Genomic DNA, 12,621 nt, shown 5'->3' with positions numbered 1-12,621 from the left:
TTATTAGTATTTGCTTTTTTAAAAAAAAATCTCAGTTTTATTCACACATCATAAGTTAATGGAACATGAGGTCCCTGGACACACACATATTTATTTGGATTTTCTTTTCAGCCCTCTCAGCTGCTTGCCCTCTGGCTTCCAGATTCTATATGAATTCATCTCATTGGCAGAATCTGAAGTGAATTTAGATCTTTAGCTGCAGAGGGATCTGGGAAACCAGTTCTTGCCATGCAGGGGGAAACTAAGGGAGTGGAATGCATGCTGAGCACCAGTTCGTAATCTGCAATATAGAGATTACAATGCATAGTTTGCTAAAGCATGGATTTTGAAGTTAGTACCCCTGAGTTTGCCACTTAGTATAATATGTAGCTTTGGGCAACTTATTTTTATGCTCTAAGTTTTATTTTTCCTGCCTATAAAATGGATGCAATAATAGTACTTAGCTCATCGTGATTGCTGTGAGATTAAATGAGCAAAACACTCTGCACATGGTAAGAATATCAGTTAGTGTGGCTTCAGTGAGAAAATATAAAGTATGATAACATAAACAATATGGTGACATATTATTTACCAAAATGTCCACAAGTTAAGCTCCAACTTCAATTATTTCATTGTCTCAACATTGTTATCATGGACCCATGGGCTTAAAATTCTGAGACTGGTCATTCTCCCTGTCTCCCAGGGGAAACCACTATCATGAATTTTTTAATCATTCTCATTTATCTTAATGATTTTACCAGATGTGTCTATATTTCTAAGATATATGAACTATCTGAAAAATATCTCATCTGTGTTTTTGTCATCTCTTCTTGTTGATGTAGAGATGCAATGCATTCATTTTCTAGTATAAATTATTTCACTTTATGCCCGTATTTATCCATTTAACTGTTGATGGGCATTTGGGTTCTTTCCAGTTTGTTTTACTTTTTAGCAATGCTACTGTGAAAACTGCTTGATGTGATATGATGCTCATGGGCAAGAGACTTTCTGGGGTGCATACTTAGGAGTAAGACATGCAGTTGGCTCTTCTTGTAAGATAAGGCCAGTTATTTTCCAAAGACCAAGTGGCTCCCCATTCGCATGAATGCTGCTTTTCTCACTTTTTCATTTTTGATAATCGGGTGTGTTTGACGTGTTATCTCTGTTACAATTTTCATTTCTCTGGATTACAAGTGAGACTGAGTATGTTTCCATATTTATTGGTCGTTTCACTTCATCTTCCAGTTTGGGTTAAGCTAAATTCTGTACAGGCAGGGAGTGAGTCTTACTAATTCATCTACCTATGAGGTAAAAAATACATTTGTGTCATGGTGCTGCTGCTAGTTCAAACTTGAGCATAGTCTTTTCACAAATCATTTCTTTTCTCTTGCCTTAATATTTTGGTAGAATTTTCCAGTATATGTTGAATAGAAATGGTGATAATGGGCGTCTTTTGTTTCTCATTTAAAGGGGAATGATTTTAATATTTCACTATTGAATGTAATGTTTTTATTAGACATTTTTTGTAGATACTCTCTGTCGCTTGAGGAAATTCTTTTCTATTCCTAGTATGCTAGTTTTTTCCATAAATGGATTTTTACTGTGACCAAATGCAGTTTATATATCTAATTGAGATTGTCAGTTTTTCTTTAATGTGTTAATTTTGATTCCATAAATCATAAATAATAGTGTTTCTACCATTGTAACGTTTTCATTCTAGAATAACGTATCGGTGATGTCTTCACATTGTCAAATGCTATTTGGGATTTCGTATCTGTGTTGTGTGTGAGACAGGCCTGTAATATCATTCTTGTATCATTCTCCTCCTGTTGAATGCTGGTGTCCGGGTTAGACCAGCCCCCTAAAATGAGCTGCACAGTATTTGTCCCCTCTTCTTTGTGTGAGGTTGGAATTATTTGTCCATGAATGGTAAAACTTCTCTGTAATACTACCCGGGTCTCTTATTTACTTTGTGGTCAATAAGATTCAGTTTTTTTAAAATGGTTATCAGATCATTCTCTATTTTGTGTCAGTTTTGTTGTATATATTTGTAGTCATATACTTTTCAGATTTATTGTCATAAATTTATTCATATTTTTCATTAGCTCTAATTTCTATATCTGTAATTTCCTACCTTTATCCTTTCTTAAATTGTTTACTACTGTCTCCCTTCTTTTGTCTAGCTTGATCTTCCCAGATGTTTGCTATTTTATTGTATTTATTTTACTGTTCTGTCACCTTTTATGTTGATTGGATAGCACATTAATATTAAGACATTTTAAAGCTTTTAACGCTATATTTTCTTTTGAAGGTGGTGCATCAAATTTTGATAGATAATATTTTTATTATTGTTCAATATTAGATACCTAAAATTCCTCATTATAATTTCTTTTTTGGCTCCAATTCACTTGGAAGTGAGATCTTAAATTTCTAAATATAAAACTTTCTTTGTTATTGAATTCTTAATTAAATTGTGGTAAGAGAATATAGTTTGATGATAACAGTTCTCCAAAATTTGTTGAGATTTGCGTTTAGGCCATCAGGTTTTAGAAATGTTCCATGTGTGCCTGAAAACAAAAGGTACTGTATATTGCTACTAAATCTAGTTTATTTATTGTGTTACAATCATATATATATTTACTAATATTTTTTTTTTCTGGTTTGAGAGAGATTTGTTGACATTCCCTACTACAATGGTGGGTTTATTAATTTTTTTCTTTTACTTTTTGCTTTATATACTTTGAAGTTATTTTATTAGATGCCTACAAATATAATACTATTTATATGGAGAAAAGAAATTTTATCAGTTGAGTTATTTTCTAAGTTCTGATGATATTATTCCATGTGTTTTGGCTTCCATTGCTGCTGTTGAGGTTTGCTGTCTGTTGGATAATGGTACCTTACTCTGCAGAGCCAATGAAAGGCATGCAAAACCTTTTTATTTCTCCCTCTCTACTAATTTCCTTTTCATATTTTCCATATCTGTGAGTTGGTGCTCTCTTTTGGAATCATATCCTTAGATTCATGTGAGTCTCTTGTCAGATATGTCTTATTTGATATTTAACCCATCATTTAAACAATTTTTTAGTGTCAAGAATTAAAATTTTTCAAATCTGATTTTTTTTTTGCCAGTCTTTTAGGTAGCTTTTGCTCCTTCTTGTTGCTTGCTAGAGCTTGCTTTTACGGGCCTAGTCTACAGCCTGTCAGCGGGGATCCAGGTTCCACAGCACGTCCTACGCTCTCCCTCTGCTTGCTTGTTTTGTTGTGTTTTTGGTCGTCTTTGATCGTGAGCGCTTGGGTTTCTGACCTTTCTCCTTAGAGCCTTTGTGACGGTTGGACTTGCTGCCAGGGGGCGCTGCTGGCCCGCGGTCCTGTGCTCCCTCCCCACACCCTTGCCTGTGGGGGGGGGGGGGGCGGGTCCAGGCCCACCCCTGACGTTTGGCGGTGGGTGGCGGGGATTGGCCTTTGCCCCAGGGGAGCCCACCCTGTTGCCTGGTGGCTTGGAGCCCTCTGATCTGGTTTCAGGCTACGTGCCTGTCCCTTGGAGGTGGAGGGGGCCTCTCTGGAGCTGTCCTTTGTTTCTGAGAACCCAGCAGTAAACTTAACAGAGGTTTTATATCTAGGATCAGTGCTTTGGAAAAGGAGGCCTTCTGCCGTTTTAAGTGTGCTGTCTTACAGCAGTCCTTGAAGGTGCCTTTACTTAGGTGATCAGTGATTTTTAAAAAATTTTTTATTATGAACTTATGTTCTTTGGAACTTTTTCTGTGGACTTTGTCCGAAGCCTATATTTAATCCAGAGAGGATTTCATTTTCTACCATAAGGCAACTGGGGATACTAAATTCTGTAACCATGTCAACGTTTTTGACTTGAGACTTTTGGGTCTAGTATGGGAATTCTAGCATCAAACCTGAGTGAAAGTGGGTTTGCCGTCGTAGGTAGGCGCTGATTTTGGCTCTGATCAGGGCCAAGGCCTAGAAGGCATCCTTCGTTCTGTTCTCAGGTGGCCGTGGCTCTCCGGGTTTGTCCCTGCGGGCGTCCCCCGAGGTGGCACTGCCCTTCCCGGTCTCTCATTAGCCTTCCATCTTGCTTAAGACGAGGCTTTGCTCTCCTTTCCGCTGTGCGCACAGGCTACGATGCAGACTCTAGCGATCAGGGGCGACCCGGGGCCACTGCCGACCCGGTGGGCGATTCACTCCGAAACTTCCATGAACTTTCATGGTTTTAGCCTGATTATTTCCTTCTCTTTTCTAAAAAGAGGTATTTTAGATTGTCATCATTTTTAGATTTTGCGTGCTCGGAGGTGTTTGTCTACACTTCTGTCCCATTATATTCTGAGAGTTCTTTAGCAATAGAGTTCTTTATTTTGAGTCCCTGTGTTTGTCCCAGTAGTTCCTATTTGCTGACACTGGGTTGGAGGCAGCTTGGAACACAGCTGACCTTGCTCTGCTTGACCGCTCTCATACTTCTCAGAGTGAAATCCTTCCTTCAAACATTCTGTTTCGAGAGTGATTCCAGTCCCTAGAATTTCTCACTTCCTTTCTTAAGGTATGAATAGAGTCCAGTCTGTATCCCACACAGGCACTCCCGTGCCCTCCAAGAATGAACACACCTGAGCAGTCCGAGCTGAAGAACGAGTAGCGTGCACTACACGGCAGGAAAGAGTTGTCAGGTGGGCCTGCTACTTGGAGGCTTCTCTCCAGGCCCTAGAATGGGCCTATTTTGAAAGATTTAGTTGGCTGATATCTTCAAGAATATTAATGAGAAACAGAGTTCACCGTGTATAAGCAGTTGGTATTTGAAATGACCGGAAATTGGGAGCCTTAGAAGATTCTTGGTTAGGTAGGTGAGTATACCATCATGAAATTTTAATCTGGTAGAATCCAGGATGGATCAGGAGAGCAAGCAGCAAGAGGTTGGGACAAAGGAGGACCCTGTTGTCCAAATTCAGGTGTAAGGTGATGAAATGTACACAGATAGGAGGGTTGAGAAGTCAGGAAAACACCTGTTTACAGATTGATATAAGGGGAAAAAAGTGAGAAATTACAGTTACTAAGTTGCATAAACCAAATAATCTGCATCATGTAATGAACCAGCAGCCAAAGATCGTGGTGATTTATTGTAAACAGGATGAAAACTATCACAACATCAATGGAAACAGCCAGTAGCAGGCAGCATGCTCACTAGCAGGCCAATACAAATAATAATCCTTTGTTGTTTAGTAAATCTTTACAAAGGCTCTAAACACAGGACGATTGGCATTGTTTTAAACCAGCTCATAATGGTCTAACTTTGTGCCTGCTTATATATCAGAAGACCAGATAAATTGTGATTCTTCAAGTTAGTAATAAAATGTTTCCCTGTAATATAAAAATGTTTTTCCCCCCATCTATTCTGTTGGCAATAAATATGAGTTGATGGTCCATCTACTAATCCTAGCAAATCTCAGTATATGATCCAAAATTATCCCAGTGCTATAGTTGGTCCCTTAAAAATAGGAAGGCAAATGGGATTGATTTTGTCATCTAGTAGGCCCATTGCATACCCGCCTCCTATCAGCTTTATTAACTATTTTATGTTATAGGGTTTCCCTTTATTAAACTTACGTTCCAGGGCATTACAAGATTGTGTCATCTTTTCTGGAAGCTTAAATGCTAAAGTAACAAGTCGGAGCAATTACTCATTCATCACCTTCAAACACTTGTTGACTGCTCCATAGAGGAAGCAGATTAACTCAGAAAACAGTGTCAGTGTGGGGCAAGCCGGGGTTGCCTTTGTGTTCACCCATCCTGCATTACAGGTTGGCGTTCAGGTACTTGGGTAGAGCGCTGCTTCCAGAAGAGCCTACTCTGGTACTTATTTTGTTTTCTTGAATTTTTCTTCATAATAACTTTCTTCCTTTATCTATATCCATACCTGTTCCTATATCTATCTCTAGCTACACACCTGTATGAGGTTGCCTGCTTCTTTTAAAAAAAAAGTCTATTATCCCAGTGATCTAAAATCTTGTGCTTAAACCATCTCTTTAGTTTTTGCTTCAAGGACTATATTTTTCACCTTTAGGGTCTCTATTAGCTTCTTCTCCATATCTGTCATTCCAATTCATATCTGCCTGGTTTTATTATTTTTTCTTTTTAAAGAACATGCCATTTAAGGAAGAGAATGAGCTGAAAATGTCTCCTGGGGCTCACTCTGGGTCCCCTGGACAAGAGCTGGCGAGGACGGGACATGGTCCCCCTCCTGTAAGAGTCCCACCCCAGCAGGAGCTGCCTCTGGGCCCTCTGACCAGCGTCCTAGAAACACAGGTACCTGCCTCCAAACTGCCTGGGGCCCGAGCAGTTTGTGTTTGTTCCCTGATAAACTTATGCCCAAGTCTTCCCGGTAGGAGTTCTTCCAGGGGAGGAAATCGCGCCCAGTCGGGTGTTCAGGCGAGCACCTGCACCTCTCTGCGGTTGATGGGTCAGGGGAGACCTAGGCCTTCTCTCTCCCTGCTGACACCTGGCTGTGGCATCACCTTTCACCAGCAGAGGCGCTCCCTGACCTCTGCATGGGCCGAGCACTCTTGAGCTTTGTTGCATCATCAGTGGCTACCGCAGAGCGTCCTCCTGGTTCTGGAGAAGGTTTTCTTCACTTTATCGCTGTTTTAAAAATACATATTTAAAATACTTACAAGGGGTGCAGATGTAGCTCAGTGGTTGAGTGCCTGCTTCCCACCTATGAGGTCCCAGGTTCAATCCCTGGTACCTCCTTAGAAAAGTGAACCAAATAAAATACTTTTCAGAAGATTTTGTGGTTGTTTGCATTTCCCTAGGAAAGATAGAATCTCCTTAATGAGGTGTTTTTTTTTTCCCCAGCACTAATTTTCTTCATCGGCCTTTGAATTTTAGTTTGCAGATTGATCTTCATGAGAGAATTAATAATTCCTTCTCGGCCTCTCTCTCACTCACTCTTCCCACCCCCACCCCCCTTTTGCTTTTTCTCTCTGTCTCCATAGGCCCACCTTCCCCAGTGGATTTTCTATTTCTTCCTTCCCCATTTATCTTTTTAAAAAGCTGTATCTATTCTTTGTCTACCACTTCTGATCTCTCTTCTTTGATGAAACAAGCAGGCACAGGAGGCAGGTCTTGTGCTATCCCGAGTGCTCGTACTTCGATTCTGCAGAGCCGGAAAATCAGTCTACATAAACTTGGTTTCTTCAGCAAAACTTGTTATTGACTAACTTACTTTGACAGTGCCAACTGGTAGAATATCTAAGAATCGTTGCCTGGTATATGCTTTAAACATAATCTTCCTACCCGATGTGACCAGTGGGTGACACTGAGGTCATTGTACAAAGACCGTCTATCTGTTAATTTTGGAGAGTGCTTTTCTAAATCTTCCTTTCATGGACTCTATTTTCTTGTCTCCATTTTCTATTTTTTCTCTAGTTTCTGTATATTTATTTTAGTAATTTATTTCACACTATGTATTCTTGTCCTTTATGTCTGAACTAATGCCACTGATGGTGATTGGATAGGATAATCTACTTAATAAGCACTTTTTTATGATATAATCTTGAAAACTAATTTTTGTTTTTTAGCCAAATGATAATTTTACATATTCTCATTCCATCTAATTGTAGTGCAAATACTAAAATGGAGTTCTTATACCTTCTGAATTTGTTTCTTTGAATTACTTCCACTCTAAGAATCTTTTCTCCTCTGGTTTCTTGCCTAAATTTAAAACTAATACTGCTTTACCATAACCTTAGTATTTCCTTTCTTGTTATAAAGAACATTACTATCTTGTCTATTTATTTATTTGTTTTTTACTTTGCTCTTTGTTTTTCTTTCAATACAAGTTGCTTGTGAAGAATGTAAGTTCCTACTTGGTTTCTTTTACTCAGCAATTGGCTTGTAAGAGAAATTGATTCATTAGAATCAGAGCCTCTGTGTGACATTAGACCAGGTCTCAGCACTGCTGGATTGATTGCTTTGTAAGATGGCTCCAAGAAGGTTAGGACTTTTCTGCGTCACTCATGCTGGACACGGAATCTCCTCTCAGCCACATGGGGTGCTGTGACACGCTTGTGACTAGAGGAGCTTTCTTTCCATGGCATGGAAGGTATCAGGGACATCCTAGAAAGGCTCTGCTGTGTTACTATTTCCATCTCCTGTGCAGAGCTCTGATATTCTATGCCACTCCTTTCACCAAAGGGTTGCCCATCCTTCCTAAATTTTATATAATGCTTTAGAGTGTTTAGCCAACCCTATACTTGCAGCAAAAAGTTTCTGGGATACGTTGCCATATAATGATGGATTCTGTTGCAATCTTATGAAAGTAGTTACTATTTTACATTGAGCAAACGTATCATCAGTGTATTCCTAGTTTTTCTTAATGCTTCTCTAAATAAAGAGAATGTACACTTTTTTTTTTGTTATTACCTTACTTATCAGATACAAGTAATAAAGGCGATTTGGGGTGTTTTCTAGGATGTCAGATGAAACATCATCAAATACTAACTAAAATCACATCAGATGAGTCAGAAAACACCAATATCATCATATTTGTCTTGGAGCAAAGGGAAAGGAAAGCAGGTTTGGGGTAAGGTTAGAAATAAGCGTTTTTTTCTCTAGAAGGGAGGGCATCGGGGCCTCAGACAGGGAAGTCTGGAGGAAAGTTCCTGCGAGTGGTGGTGGGCTCAGCCTCTTCCATCGAGGGTCTTTAAGTAGCTTCTAGTAGCTTCGGGCACCTGCCTGAGAAGCAGAAGCCCCGCTGTGGCACCACAAAGGTCTAAACCAGCTATACGCAAGGTCAGATACGTAGCCTAGGGTGATTTTAGAGATTTGGAACCCTCGAGATACCTTCCTAAGTGACTGGTACGTGGTGTTCTCTTAGGTGGGAGGGAGAAATAATATGGCACCATCCCAAAGTCCTCACCGTTCATTCTTCTGAATGAGGGAACAGTTATGATCAAGAGTTTCAACTAGTTTATAATCTGATGGGTCAATCCAGTGTACATGACTGATGATAAATCGATTTTGTTTTCATCTTTTGGAAGGAGGTGGAGAAGACAGAAGGAAGGCATTTGGCACCTGAAGTGGGGAAGGGGGTGTAAATGATGCCACTGATTGGGTTGAACTCCCGGGTTAAGAAAGGGAGGGCTAGGATGCAGATGGCAGGCAGAGTGCCTCTAGGCTTGCTGGTGGCAGCTTTGCCGGGAGGGACCTCGTTTAACTTCAGTGAGGTGGGGATACAGAGCAGCCATGCGCTGAGCTATTTTAATCACGCAGCTGCAAATGCAGGCAGTGCTACAGTGTAGGATTTGGAAAGTTCTATTTTTAAAAGCATGATTGCCCTTGCTTAAATTAATGAGCTGGATCCCCAGTAATTGGTGCCAGTATTTAGTTCGCCTTATAGGTCACGCAATGTTGTTTTCTTGTATCACTTCTGTTATTGGCTATTACGGAGTTTTCTTGCCTTATACATAGAAAAGAATTGGGAAGTTGTATTCAGAAAAAGTATTTGTTTAGACTTTTACTCTTTGAGCCTCTGCCGAGTACCCTGCTGCCCATCTAATTTCTAGACTGTTCTTGCTGTCTTGTTTCTGAATCTGCTGCTTTATGCTGTGATGTATACTATGTAATTAAAAATTGAGCTGCCTCTGTAATGTCACTGAGCTAACTGCTTACCATAATCCATTAGAAGAAATAAACTTACATTCTTCCAGATGATAGGAAATATTCACACAAAAGTACAAGTATTTTCAGAGTGCCATAGTTACTCTTCATCACTGCTGTCAAAAGGACCACTTGAATATCTACTACAAGCATGCACTGTTGTCAGTGTTAAATGTTGTGTTTTGTTTTCTTTTCCCTTGGCCTACTCAGCTCTGGGGTTCTGCATATGTCACTCTTACATTCTGAATTTTGTACAAATGCTAATTTGTATTTTACTAATATTTAGTCATTAGAATAAATCCAGGGTTTTGTAGATATGACCATTTAACTGGGACCAAGGTTGTAGAGGATATCAGGTCAATTTCTGCCCTTTTTGGAGGAAAACTCCTGCAATGCCTCTACTTGGAGTATTCTGGCATAAAATAAGCAAACAAAACATAAATATAGTTATGTAGTTTACATATTTTCTTAAATTCCCCAGATTGCTGCTTAGAATCATCCAGGTGGTCCACGGGTTAATACTTTTGCTCAGTTTAATTATAATGAATTATTTTCTGGAATTAAAAGAAGTTGTTTATTGAATTCTCTAGTGCTGCCTCCTTTTGTTGACTACTGGCAATTTTAAATTAAAATCATTATTCTTCATAATTCCCACACTTCTAGAGTTTAGAATTGCCTACATCTTCCCCTGGGCTACATGAGTATAACTTCTTGTAATGTAGTACATCTTGCCGAAGATTACTTTTCTTAAAACCAGACAGTTGCTTTTTCTTCAGGTCACTGTTTGAAAAATAGACTTAAATTTATCTGGTAAAACTTTGCCTGTATCTTTTTAACTGCCTTCTTTAAGGCTGACAATTATCAGAAAGATCTCCTTTCTATCTTAGGAGTTTTGTCAGTCTTTAGATGTGGTTATATCTTAATCCTGGTTTGTGGCAAAAACTTGGTTTTCTTTAGCTTTTCTTCTCTTTAAAAAAATGAATGTGGCCTTTTTAAATATTCACCCTCCACCTTTGTGGTCAGAAAAAGGAAATTTAATGATATTTCCAGCTTTTCCACTTTCTACTTTTCATCAATAAATTATTTTTACTATCAAATAGAAACCCTGTTTGTCTATTCTCTGACCTCTAGTCCCTTCCATCTAAAGTTTCCCTTCATCGTAGCCACTTGAGCTGTCTTCCCTCTTCTACACTGTCTTCACTTACATATATAATGTATAGTTTAAAATTTTCTTCTATAACTTTTTAGGATTCACTGTAGTGTTGTCATGTTTTATAGACGAAATCCTGCATTCTTTCTTTTTTCCTCACCCTGGTCTGAGGGACCACTTCATTTCCCCCCACTATGTATTATGGCAGCTAAGTGACACAACCCTGAGTCTAACTTAGTTACATTTTGAATATTTTCAATGTTCATATCCTTTTGCAGTTCCATTTCCATTCAGTGAAAGAGACAAAGTGGTCAGAAAGTGTATTAGTCAGCCAAAGGGGTGCTGATGCAAAATACCAGAAATTGGTTGGTTTTTATAAAGGGTATCTATTTGGGGTAGGAGCTTGCAGATACTAGGCCATAAAGCATAAGTTACTTCCCTCACCAGTCTGTTTTCACATGTTGGAGCAAGATGGCTGCTGACATCTGCGAGGGTTCAGGCTTCCTAGGTTCCTCCCATCCAGGGTCTTGCTTCTTGCTGGGTTCAGGGTTACTCTCTTGCCAGGGCTTGCTTTTTCTTGGGGCTGGCTTCTCTTTCCTCTGTGAGCTTACTTCCCAGGGCTCCAGCTTAAGGCTTCAGCATCAAACTCCAACATCAGAAACTCTCCATTCTGTCCTTTGCCGTGCCTTTTATCTGCGAGTCCCCACCCACCAAGGTGTGAGTACTCAATGGCCTATTGACACAAGAGGTTTACTTGATTACTTAATCAAGTAAATATCTGAATCCAGTGTAATGTCATATGCCCAGAGGAAAAGATGAGTTTACAAACATAATACAATATTTCTTTTTGGAATTCATCAGTAATATCAAACTGCTACAGAAAGGGAGAAGGTAATCTTAGAATTGGGTCACAAAAAGAAAGGAGAGTGGGGTTTAGAGAAAATGGTAGAGGACTATAGAATTGAATGCTAATGAAAATTTTGGTAACTCTGAGTCATTGGTATAAAATCAATATGGCATTGATTTTTTTCTTTTTGGAATTTAGTATGGTTACATGTGAGAGGCAAGACTGCTTCCCAGGTTTGGCAGGGTCGCTGAGTGCTTGAATAGCCTTGACCTGACCATATTTTTAAAGAGATGACAGAGAGTCAGTAGAAGGTAGAAGTTGCTCATGCACAAAAAATAGGGATGAAGCAGGGAAAGGAGGCAGGGTAGATGGCATTTTAAAAATCCGTGAGTCCAGTGTCCACTTGGGAGAGGAGGAATCAAGTTTTATTTCTTCTGAGACACAGTTGGGAAGGTCGACAGGATTGAGGAAGACACTGGTGATTTTCAACTGGAGAAGGGGAAATGTTAAGTAGGGGAGTTTCTGTGTGCTCAGTAAAAATGGGAGCAGAGGTTGCCTGCTAAAATGGGGTTCAGATTAGGGGCCTCAGGCTTGGACATTATTTTCACCAGAGCAGCAAACAGGTGTGTGGAGCTCACCAAGGAGCAGGAAGGGCTTGATGCTGATCAGGTTGTGTTCCAGCTGGAACCCCCTCATCAGGATTGTTTGACTAGCAATTTTCTTTCTTGGTTTGCATTGATTCTGTGATTTTTCATGGAAGCAGTAGGCAAAACAGCTTGGGACAAATGAAATATGTAGGCTGGCCTCATACATCTTCATTACTTTTTTCTGAGCCTAAGACTGGGGTCCCCTCTTAATTGTGAGAGCTCAACACCATCAGTATGGTCAGGAGTTTAGGCTATTTTTGACCCTCATTGAGTTGACCTTTATCCCTGTAATTCTGTACGTATTTTAAATGAGGGAGATGACTGGGCCCCACGTACCCCAT

The 12,621-nt window shown here is 39.6% G+C and overlaps 1 protein-coding gene across 3 annotated transcripts in view; it reads left to right on the top strand.

The window, feature by feature from the left end:
- Window positions 1-12,621, top strand: part of ITPR2 (inositol 1,4,5-trisphosphate receptor type 2) — a 480,765-nt gene that overhangs the window by 205,582 nt on the left and 262,562 nt on the right. The window lies entirely within an intron of this gene.

This window comes from Dasypus novemcinctus, chromosome 20 (assembly GCF_030445035.2).
Source record: "Dasypus novemcinctus isolate mDasNov1 chromosome 20, mDasNov1.1.hap2, whole genome shotgun sequence".
Classification (NCBI taxonomy): Eukaryota; Metazoa; Chordata; class Mammalia; order Cingulata; family Dasypodidae; genus Dasypus; species Dasypus novemcinctus.
This window is presented reverse-complemented; position numbering and strand designations above follow the sequence as displayed.